The sequence below is a fragment of the Ochotona curzoniae genome, unplaced genomic scaffold, assembly GCF_017591425.1.
Source record: "Ochotona curzoniae isolate NIBS_2020 unplaced genomic scaffold, NIBS_Ocur_1.0 contig_3622, whole genome shotgun sequence".
NCBI lineage: Eukaryota > Metazoa > Chordata > Mammalia > Lagomorpha > Ochotonidae > Ochotona > Ochotona curzoniae.
This window is the reverse complement of record NW_024465926.1, coordinates 2937798-2949876: the sequence shown is the minus strand read 5'-3', so window position 1 is coordinate 2949876 and position 12079 is coordinate 2937798. Positions and strand designations below refer to the sequence as shown.

The 12079-nt window shown below is 45.7% G+C and overlaps 1 protein-coding gene across 1 annotated transcript in view; it reads left to right on the top strand.

The window, feature by feature from the left end:
• Positions 1–12079, top strand: part of CDH13 (cadherin 13) — a 1068624-nt gene that overhangs the window by 763757 nt on the left and 292788 nt on the right. The window lies entirely within an intron of this gene.

Here is a 12079-nt window from a genome sequence, read left to right as displayed (position 1 = left end):
CTGAGGTGATCCCAGAGCTGATTCTTGTGTGTGCATGCCAATGCGGGGTCCAGTATAGTCCATTGCCCAAATTGGCCTACCTGCATAATGATAGTTGCAATTGCTGGGTCAGTTGTCTCCAGCCTTGTCTTTTATGTAAACTAATGGGTATTGCAGTCCAGTCCAATCTTGCCCATCACACACTTGGCCCCTACACAAACCAGAGGGAGTTATAGCCTAGTTGGAGTGACCAGCAATAACCCCCATCAGGCCTGCCCCTGCCCTGGTTCCTATGCTTGCCAGTATGTGCAACAGACTGGTCCTGTCAGTCCCACATCCCATTCAGCTCCCATACATGTCAATGAGCATTGAAGCCTAGTTCAACCCAACCAGTCCCCTATCCAACCCACATAGGTACTGGCAGGTGCCACTCTGTCTAGCCATGCCTGTCCTAGTCCTGGTTCTCAGGCTCACCAGTTAGAATGGCAACCCAAGAGGGAGGTGCCTACTGTTTCCCTACTGGGCCCACATCCACTCCCAGGTCTTGCAGTTTCCAGGTGGTGCTGCAGTTTGGCGCAACAGTTTTCTCCCCATGGGAAAAGCCCAACCAACTCTCACCCACTCTGGCCTATGCATGCACCAGTAGGTACATTTAGCCCAGCCTGGCTTGTCTCTGATCCAGCTTACATGCATGCCAGCAAGTGTTGTAGCCCTGCCTGACCTGGTCTGCCCCCAATCCTAGCTCTCGTGCTCACCAGTGGGAATGGTGGCCTAGCAGGGACCCTGCAGCCACCCTACTGGGTTTGCCTGCTTTCTCCTGAATCTCACGTGTGCTGGTTAGGCATTGTCGCCCAGTCTGGCATGGCCACCTCACCTCAACATTTGCCAGTGGGTGCTGTAGCTTGGCCCAGCCTGCCCCCAGTTCCAGCTCATGCTGGTGAGGACTACAGCCTAGCTAGCCCAGTCAGTCCCCAGTCCCAGCCAGTCCCCAGTCCCAGCCAGTCCCCAGTCCCAGCCAGTCCCCAGTCCCAGCCCTAATGTGAACTGGCTGGTATTGCAGCCCACCTGGCATGATCCACACACCCTTCTGGCTCTCAGATTTGCCAGTGGGTAATATGGACTGACTCAACCTGGTTTGCCCCATACCTGAGCCAAAGGAAAGCCTGTGGGTACTGTAACCTGGCCTCATCTGGGCTGCTCCCTTTCTTGGTTCTTGTGCTCACCTGTAGGGACTGTGTCTAGACAGAGGAGTTCCTCAAGCTATTCCATTGGAATCCCTCCCAATGCCAAATCTCACGCACACTGAAGGGTCCGTGGGCCAGCCCTACTAAGTCCACCTCCAGTCCTAGTAGGAACAGTAGCCTTTCCTGATTGACCCTCACCCATTCTGGTTCTTACTGTTGGGTGCTACAGCCCAGCCAAGCTTAGTCCACAACCAGACACAGCTCATGCATAGCTCATTAGACATAGCCCAGCCCGTCCTACAACCACCCTGGTTCTCATGAGTACCAGTGGGGACTGAAGTCCAACTCAGTCTGGCACATGCTAGACCCAGCCCACACCTGTGCCAAGGGAGACTGCAGTCATGCCAGACCAGACATCAGCCTTCACTCTGGCCCCCATGCTAACTAGTGGGACCCACAACCCAGCCAGGGTGGCCCCATTGCTCCCCAACCAGGCCTAATCCCAGTCACAGATCTCCTGCATGCCATTGGTGGCTCTGACCTATCTTGCATGCCATTGTTTTGATGGCTTATGTCTTTACAAGGCCACACCATGGAGAAAGTCTAGAGGTTGGAACGGCACCTTCCGAGATTGAATTCCAGCTATGCGTATCTGTAAGCTTGATACAGGTGGTTGGAGGAGCCAGGGTATGTGACGTAAAGCTGCCCAGACAGGAGTGTGTGTTACTTGTGTTATTAGTTATATGACTCCAAGCAGCTGATGCTCCTTTTTCTTTCATCTGTGCAATGGAGTTAGCACTACCTACCTTTACTGTTATCTCTCAGTAGATACCAGAAGGATTCCATAGAAGACATGGAGCCCAGTGATGCAGTTATTGGCCTCTTAGACTCTGAATCTGTGACACAGGAATAATAAAGATACTCATTTTCACTTTGGATGTGAGCACTTCAGTGACATTTCTGTTCTAAGGTGGAAGTGGCTCAACCTTGTCCTTGGCACCTTTACCATTTGGGGCCAGATCCCTTTTTCTTGTAAGGAGAATGTCCTGTTTACCAGTACCCCTCCCTGTTACCTACTTCATGCCAGTCTCACCCTCCAGCCCTAGTATAACTCACTAAAATGTTCAAAGCCATGGCTACTATCCTCCCAGCATGGGCAAGGGGAGGTAGAATTGCCTTGGTGAGAACCACTGTTTCAGAATGTAGAAGAAAGAACGTACTTAATGGCTATAAAGTATTCTGGAAACAAGAGGAGCTACGAAGGACTGTGAAAACTATTTCACTATGAATTTTCTCCCTCAAGGTTTTATTGTGTTTGGTACAAAATAAAATGACGTATCAACAGTTGCTTCACAGTCCGGAAGTGGGGGGGTGGGGCATGACCCAGTCACCTAAGCTTCAGACCCAGAGATGTGTTAGGAAAGGCTCTTTGATAACTGTGAAGAGATAGGGAAGCCGCCTCCCCACCACACGCGCAGTCCCACCCCACCTCTGTTGCCCGGAGACTAAATGAAGAACCTGCCTGTCCCCGGAGCAGCTCGTGCTCAGAACAGCATTCTAGCGCTATCTCTGGGTGGGGATGTCCATTGGAGCGATGTTGTAATTATCTTCCAAAAACACATGTGCTGTACTTGAGCCCGGGCGGCATGGCTTCCTGCCGAGATCCACACGGTGCAGATTACACATTTCCATCTTAACGCAAAATATGCGTTGCGATGATGGATGAAGCTGTTGTGGCATGTCACCTTCTTCATTTGCATTTTTCAAAAGATGGCCTCATCTCAGTCGGAAGTCAAATGGTTCTCTTTGTAAAAGCCCACAAATAGGTTTTTATTAAATACATTGTGGAGAAATTGGAGATAAATATGCATTAACACATTTTTACGTTTTGTTGGTCTTCCACAGATACAAATGTGCATGTGTACGTCTGTGTTATGTATTTATTTGCTGCTTTAACAGAGAAAATCTCCAGTCCCTGGAAATGCCATTACTGTCAAATTAAAGATTAGCTTCTCTCTTTCCCCAACGTATCTATTTGGTACTTTGCTCAAAGGCAGAAATGACCTTTCAGGGTTTTTTTTTTTTTTTTTTTTTTTTTTTTAGCAAGATGTTTGAAGGAAAGAAGAAATTCTGAGATCAGAGAAAACATGAATGATGAGTCTCAACTCAGCTTTAATATGCCCTGGAGTTTTCTGGTCAGATTTTAAGTTCTAGCAGGGAGATTCTGGCTATTTTTTTTTTTTTTAAAGGAAATCTTCTACCTGAAGGTACTCCAGCCTGAAAATTGTGTTTAATCATAAAGGGAGTAGGAGTTTTCTAGTGAAAGGCAAATGGCAGGAAACAGACACTTCACTTGGGATTACAGAGTCAAAGATAGAGCTGCTTTTCAAGGACTTTCAGACAATTCTGGTTCTGAAGTTGGCTGACTGAGGAGACAGGTTCAGCTTGCGATGAGGCCTGGTACAGCCAACACTGTGGTACCAACTTGGCCTGGTGAAGAAGAGCCCTGACCCTGGAGGCCAAGCTGGTGTGGCTTAGTTCAGAGCTGAGCTGAGCTGGGAAGCCGGCTCAGGACCCCCAGAAATGCATGTCTGTGCTGACCCTGGCATCTGCTAGAGTGGAAGAGGCATCCCACATCGTTGGAATGGAAAACACAAGGGTCAGAAACATCTCCCAGGAAACTCCCAACAAGGCTGCTGTTTCTGTGGAGGGGAAGTGAGTAGCAGGCAGGTCTCACTGGATTGTTTGTTGAGGAAATCCTCCCTCGGGTCCTTGATTATTCCTTACTGTCGTCTGTCAGCCCCAGGAACTGCGTGTTATTCTGTCTTGATTTTGTGTTCTATTAATTCTCCTCTTCCTTCTGCGTGCATGTGGGCCCTGTTAGCACTGAGCTTGTGTCTGTTTTGCTTGTGGCTTTATTCTCACGCCTTGGCGACCCATAGGCTACAGGGCAATTTTGAAATCTCTTAAGGTTGACATTGAATCAAGAGGATGGTAGCATTCAGGGAAAGCGCTCCGAGCCACACTCTGACCCACACGGTGAGTCCGCTGCCCAGCAGGCATCCTCGGAAGGTCCAGCTCAGCCTCTGGAGGCACCACACACCCATCTCATGGGAGCCTTGTGGTCTGGCCAACCTTTTCTCAGTGCTGAGCCTGCATGGGACTCAAGGGGATGTGCACTCAGCCTTCAGAAATGCAGGCTATTTCCTTTGCTGTGTCCTTCATGGGATTTTTTTTTTTTTTGTATTTTTGCCTCCATGAGTTACAGAAATCCTTCCAGACGAATGTCTGCTTCCCTTCAAGGTGGTGATTGATGGCCTTGGCTGAGTGCACCTTGGTTAAGGTGTCTTCATCGTAAAGGCATAACAAAACATTTATGAAAGGGACCTACAGCTTTAGATGAGTGGCTCTGAAAGTTCCACACACTGTCAGTGGTTGAAAGAATGTGCATATATTAATTAAGAATTCCGACATATTTCTTTTGCAGGGTCCCTTATGAAAGATAGACTTTCCTACATCTACTTTGTGTTGGAAGTGACAGATGAAATTAATATGCTTCATAAATTGCAACCACAGAGGGTCAATTAACAAGTGAACTAACCTTGTGGAAGTCATTTTGAAAGACTAGTTATGTCTATAATATTTCCTGTCAAATTAAGTAAAAGTGGGGAAATTAGAAGGCTGTCACATAAATAGCAGTGTAAGATACTGAGTAATTGCATTTTTGATAAGATAAATTAGTCCCTGTGAATGCTGGTTTAGAAACAGGAAATGAATAGTGGAAATAGTGAAGATTTTAAAGCCACACGTAAAATTGCACTTGCATATACTCACATATGTAACAGGTGTGTGTAAATCTTTGCACACATTTACAAATACGGAGGCACACGTTAGCCAAACCCGTCCCCTGCTCCTAATCCACGGCTGTTCCCCTACGGGTCCTTTGCACGCAAGCAGCTCCCACTTCTCTGTCTCTTCTGACTCACGTCCACTTTGGGTGAACTGTGCTGTTTCCCTCCAGTGCTTCAGAATGCAGCCTTGGGCACATCCACAGGCTGCATGGTGTTTTGGTCACAGACAGGCGAGTGCAGTTGCCTCTGCCCTACAGAGCCAGTGTTGCTGCAAGAGAAAATAGTAGCTGCACAACCCCAAGGCAGACACTGTTGCCACGCAAGCTGCTTGCTTGCAGAAGCAGCAGAAGGACCAGGGAGCCCTCCTCACAAACCCGTCCTGAGCCACGGTGAGGGTTGAAGGAGCTGCTGTTTCCAAATCCCATGCTGTTTTCCCTTTAGTCCACCTTATAAATGGTTCTGAAGAGGCCGCTCAAGTAGAGAAAGCACTTAGATGGCAAGGCTGTCCTCTCTCTGAGTACATAATAGCGGTAGCCCTGCTGTCTTCTTCTCCCTGGTTTGGAAGGTTCCTGCTTGGAATCTTCCTCCTTGCTTTCATCCTTGGACTTCTCGGTCATGTCTGAGACACCTGGGTGTGCATCTCAGGTCTTGTCATAGGAATCAGTAGAGTTCCCCTGAGCTGTTGGCATGCTGTCCTCTCTCCTCCAAGACCTTGTGTGGGGCTTGGAACAAGGCACCTCCATTTTCAGGTCCTGTGCCCCTTGTGCGTGCAGTGAGGCTGCATTACAGCACAGAGATTCATCATGATAAGTAAATGAATAAGTTATTGTAGCCATATGCTTGCCACAGCCCTGTTACACACACTCATGTAGAGCGAGTTATCCAAGCCTGCTCCTTCTTCTAGATTATCCCTGTGAGTCTTCCTGGAATCATGGCATTCCCAGAGGCCCAAGGACCTGATTATCTGTTGTATATCCAATATGTTGACATAGGCATAAACAAGCAGTTTTCTTTTTTTCCCTGTGATCAGTACAAAGTCAGAAGCTGAGTCTCAGTGAAGGGGATGAGTTGTTTGTAGTCTTGCAGGAAGGTGTGGCTTGAGAGGCTGAGCCCCGCCAGCATGACCATCAGGACCTATACTCTTTGTGGTGCTAACAATGCTTTGCTCATGGCCAACTGCCTCAACTTGGACAAATGCCACACATCTTCCTCATAAGAGAAGAGTCTCTTGAAGCAATTTGTTTCCACCTTCCTTTTCTGTTTGCTGACTGATTCATGTGCGTTACAAGTTACCTTTAACATGTCCTGCCTTTGTCTGCACAACCCACTTGTACTTGTACCTGTTCTGTTCAGTGCCGGAGGGTACATATGAATTGCTGAGACTGTGTCACAGATGCAGACCAACTCATAGGGATGCTCTCACATGAGATTCCCAAGGTTGTGTCATTAAAAGAGGAACAAGAACTGGCCAAAATAAAGCATTAAGAGAATTGTAGAATGAATACTGGCTGTCACTCGTAGATTTAAATCTGATAGCTGGGGGCTCAGAAAGGACAAGAGAAAAATCAGTTTGGGGGACCTCAACCATGAATGATTGGAGACTCTTTTAGGGAGAAGAAATGGAATAAACTATTCACTTACTTCCCTCTGTGTGCCCTTTAGTGCCACGGCTCCTGTAGCTGAGAGAGCTGCTGACTGACTTAGGTTAGGTCATAGGCCTGCCTCTCCAGGACTGACAGGGCTGCAGGGAGCACTGTTTTCCCTAGAAGGTAGGCAGGAATGCTCGAGAGTCTAAATGTTCAAGCATCCTCCACATTGTAAGACAGGACGAAAGAAAACTCTGGGAATAGCTCAGTTGCTTCTCTTTTGCCTCCAAGCCAGAATTTCAAACTTTAAATCTGCAGTCAGAATGTCTCAGAAGCAGCAGTTTGGGGCGTGGGAGAAACCAGAGTCTGACTCTCTTAATTCCTAGACCTGGAACCCCAGCTGTGCCACCACATGTGCAGTGCAAAGCCAGTGATGCATCACAGGTTATCTTACTACTCAGTGTCCCCTGGAGAACCATGTGAGATACAGATACAGTACCTGCATCACCTGGATCTGCTGTCGAAAGAACCCCTGTGGACGTCACATATAACCAAGAAAGTGCATGCTCCTGTCACTGGATTTGCAAACCGCTTTAAACACTTGTAAACAAATCTCCCAGTCTATTTACATTGTTAAAGGACTTGTTGCATATGGAAGGTAGAATAACGGGAGAGAGGGAGGAGAGGAGGAGGATGGGAAATGGAGAGAAGGAAGAAGGAAAGAGAGAGAGAGAATCAGATACCTTCCATCTGCTGATTCACTCAGGAGATGGCCAGAAACCCTGTCCTGGTCTCCCTGTGACAAGGGCCAAGGGGACATCTTCGGCTGCCTTTTCTGGGCCCTTGAGCAGGAAGCTGGATTGAAAGCAGAGAATGGCAGCATTTCAAGCAGCCGCTTAACCTGGTGCATGTGCCATTTACATTTTTATATTTGGGAACATAAAAGATAGGTCTTTATTAAAATGATGTAGCTGATTTCTGAGTAACTGACAGGTATTGCATCTAGTGATATTTGACTGATGCACTGGTAACTTGCTATCTTTCGTGGCAACCATCTTTTTGAAACTCTGGTTTCTGCTGGTCTAGTAGATGTTGGTATCTGTCCCATCTACACAGCTGTCTACACACCTCTCAGTGGGCCAGAGTGTCCTTCAGAAGATGTTGACACTGAACTTTGAGTTGGCCAGAATCTGACAACTGATTTTCCGTTCCCAAGAGCTGCCATTCTTAGAAGTTCTCAACTCATGTTAAAGAGTCCCCGTTCATGAAAGAATTACAGAAGGAGTTTTGACATAGAGTGTTGGCTGGACCATGTCTGTAGGTGAATCTTAAGAATTTTTATTCGCATTAAATCCTTCAGAATCCTGGGTGTTATCTCTCTGAAACACAAGATTGTGGAGGCACACAACTTAAAATTAATCACAATCAACTTCTTTTACATTATTTTCATTGATGTTATTAAACAATAGCAACAGATATTGACCAAGGAAGAGCAGATACTAGAACTATGTGCTGTTTTGAATAAACTGATCCTGACTTAATGAGTTTTTGCAGGGTTTTATGCATGACTTACTACCAGTATTACATTGCTAAGGCATACTACTTAAAAACATGGCACAATACAATATTTTCAGCTCATTTATCTGTTTCGTTAATGATGGAATGCATTTTCTAACACAAATTCTATTTACGATCAAGACATTGTTTTTCTGTAGATCAACTTAAAACCTTACACTGTCTAATTTACCTGCTGTCAAATCTCATTTAAAGAGCTGTTGTCTGCCAGTGCCCTATTCAAAAAATAGGCCCAAGTGTAATGAGCTATGTCTGTTGTGTCTAGTACTATTTATTTTTAATAAACTTTTGTTCATCCCCCACCACACTGTAAGAAACTGATAAACTGGCATATCTTCTGAGATGCTATTCTTCATCCTTATAACCAATTATGTTCCCAATTAAAGTAATGATTCACAGAAATGTGAATTTTTTTGTTCTTTCAAATGTTTCTTAATGGGCAATAGCTTATTAGATAAATGTACAGGAGAGCTATCATGATGTGATATTTAAAGCATGAGTTGGAATTAACCATAGAAGAAGTTGTCTAAAATACCATCTGTGGGACAACAAGTAAAGTTGCATTCCATGACTTCCAGGTCATAGTTTCCTATTGCAGTTGGAGATCCTGGCTGACTTGTGACATATGACTGTTCTATCATGTTGTAGGCAAAATGTTCTCTGAAACTACATGTCTGTATGTTCAACTGTTTGTTTTATTGAAGCTGTTCCTGTATGGTGAAATCACACATCTGTCCAAAAACGTGGAGGTCCTACCCTGGACAGTACTCACCATCCAGGTAGCCCTTTCCAAAAACCTATGTTCAGTGGATGTCATCTACCCATCGTTATAGTCAGGAAACCAGCCCTCAGACACTAGGACACAGATACGTACATATTTAAATTGTGCAAAGTCAAATATTTTTGCTTGGTAAATGCAAAGAGAACATTGTCTAAAATGCACGGGTTTTGGGTGATCCACCCATGTTTCTACTCATTAGGCATCTGCCTGCATTGAAAGAGAAGCAGCCACAGCAACTGCTGTGGTTTCCAAGGGAGTATGCATCACCAAGCTGAGTGTGATCCAAGCTTTCTAAGATACAGAATTTTTTTATCTGCACCCTGTAAAGCTAAGCTCACAGCTTCATCTGGGGCTCAGCTGAAGGTCAGCCATCTGTGCTATGGTGAGGGAAAATAAGTGGCTGTGATGGGTTTCTTCTTGTAAAGATTTATCTATTTTTATTGTAAAGGAAGATTTACAGAGAGAAGAAAAGACCCACACACAGAAAGATCTTCCATCTGCTGGTTCACTTGTCAAATGGCCACAACAGCTGGAGCTGAGCCGATCCGAAGCCAAGCGCATGGAGTTTCATTCCGGGTCTCCCACATGGGTTCAGGGTCCCAAAGATTTGAGCCATCCTCTGCTGTTTTCCAGGCCATAAGGATGGAGCTAGGTGCAAAGGAGCCGGCACCCATAAGAGATGGCAGTGCCACAGGCAGAGTATTAGTGTGTGACATCACTGCACAAGACCATGCTTTGCTGGATTTATGAAGAGGTGATTCTGGAGTGTTAACTTATGGGCAATTTGACAAAGTTCAGGGGCACATCTTGATGTAGTCTTCCTTTATTGGCTTTTATGTTCCAATGGCATGTTAAGACTTAGCTACATTGTACCTGAAATGGATTTCATACACAGCATCTTCAAAGCATATTCTTTCGTCAGTAGCTCCTGCAAGTTTTCAGGCACTTGTTCTTTAGTCGTCAGCCTCTACTCTGGCAGTGTGATAGATCCTTGAGAGTGCTTGATAGTTGGGCAGAACGGAATTTGTTCTGACTCCATCCTGTTGAGTCCCTGGGCAAGGCACTCCAGCTGAAATTGCAGAGTTATGGTGAAGAATCACAGATTTCAAGAATACAGAAGAGTGTCCAACCTTTCTCTGCAAGATCTTTATTAGAGCTGCAATTGTCACTCGTCCTAAATTCATACCCGGAAGCCTACCTAAAGTAATTGTGGCATCTCAGTGACCTCACTACTGAATCCAGGGCAGACCTCCCCCCCCCCAATTCCTCTGCGCTGAGAACTCTAGTCATGTGGAATTTACCTCTCGGAAGGTGAATTGATCATTCTAAAGTTAAATGTCATAGCTTCTGTAAGGGGCACACAAGCAAGTCCCAAGCCGTAGCATAGAACCCTGAAGCTAAAGGTGACATGTTCAAGCCTCCTCTTCCCCTTTGTGTATAATGATGATTTCCATGAGTGCAGTGTTTCCTTTCCCTTCATGGCTGAGTGATGAGGGTGCTCTCTGGAGTTAGCAGTACTCTGTATGGGGCAGGAGGCACATGCTTCATCATCAGTGCATGATGTGTAAAGGCTTTTTTTGAGAGAAACGTAATAATCAACAAGTATATTGAAAAGTATCCATTTTTTTAAAGTCAGACTCTAACAAAAATTTTAACCTTGTGCATTTGCTGTACTGGGTTCTAAGCAAAATATACCATGAGGAACCCACCTGGATCTTGAGTGATCTTAATAAGGCTCTTAGGCAACTGTCAGTTTGCTTGCTACAGTTGGTGGGTATTCTTTCAGTTCATTTGCTCATTCATCCATCCCAAGCCAGGAGCTGAGCTGGGTTCTGGTGTTATAATGTGAACAGTACAGATCCAAAACAGCCCTTGCCCTGTGAGAGGTTATTATGTGGAAGTCTGTATAAAAACCACATATACAGAGAAATTGACATAATTACCATCCTAACTGGGAGACTGACCAAGTATAGAAAGTATCTAATTTAAGCCTTAGTCATGTGCCATGCAGTGACATTTCAGAAGATTGCAGGCAGCATGTAGGAATGTGGTCCTGCAAGATTGTGTCGCATAGGGTTACTGTAGCTGTCTTAGATTGTGTAAGTACCTCTGTGATGTTCACACAGCGGCAACATTGCCTAATTGTGCAATGATGGGGAATGGGTCTCTGTCACTGGCCAACATATATTCATATTATATATGCATAAAGGCTTTGCATTTTTAGCATTTTAAGCTTGAAGAAAAGTGGAGCAGTACAAAAGATAATCAGGGATTCTACCTGGAGTTGGGAAAATGGGGCTAGCTGTGAGCATTAACTGTAGACACCAGAGTCAGATGTTGGTTGGAGTAGTGAGGGTTGCAGAGACACTCTTAGGGAATTAGTCCTTGAGCAGAGAGGAAGGTACATCACTGGCCACCACCGTGGCGACCGACAGGGCCTAATGCTGACCAGCACTTGTAGAGGGGGCTTCTAGTGGACTCACGCAGTTGATGTAATATTCCACTTTATCACCATGCTAGATTGTCAGCTGAGGCTACTTTTTCTATGAAACGAAGAACTTTAAAATCACAGTGACTTTTAGCAATCCGAATTTATGTTCCCCATCTACGTGTCTACTGCCCAGCTGAGTTCTATCTCTGCTGGGTTAGGCTACAGTTTGGCTTGGTTTCCAGACTGTTCACTTCTTGAACAAGAGACTACTCAGCTATAACAATACGGCAGAACCGTTCCTAACCTGGGCATTTTTGAATCTCTGACTCCAGATTCTTTGATAATGCCTGGAGACACTATCGCAGCTCAAGGGAAGGGGTTACTCCTGGACTTACTGGGTGAAGGCCAAGGATGCTTCTACACTGCATCAACACACAACACGGTGCTCAAGACAGTCCCCCTGCATGGTTACCAGTCCCCCAACTCCAGCAAAACAGAGACCGAGAAGCCCTGTCATCCTGTACGAAGAAAACTCAACACCCAAACCCAAAACTTCTTAACACACTTAAAGCCTTTACCGATGTCACATCTCCTTGAACTTAATTGACAAAGGCGAATCATATGGCCAAGGCCTAAGACATCAGAGCCAGGCTTCCCGCTCTCCGGCGGCTCCGCTCTGGGCACTTCAAGCT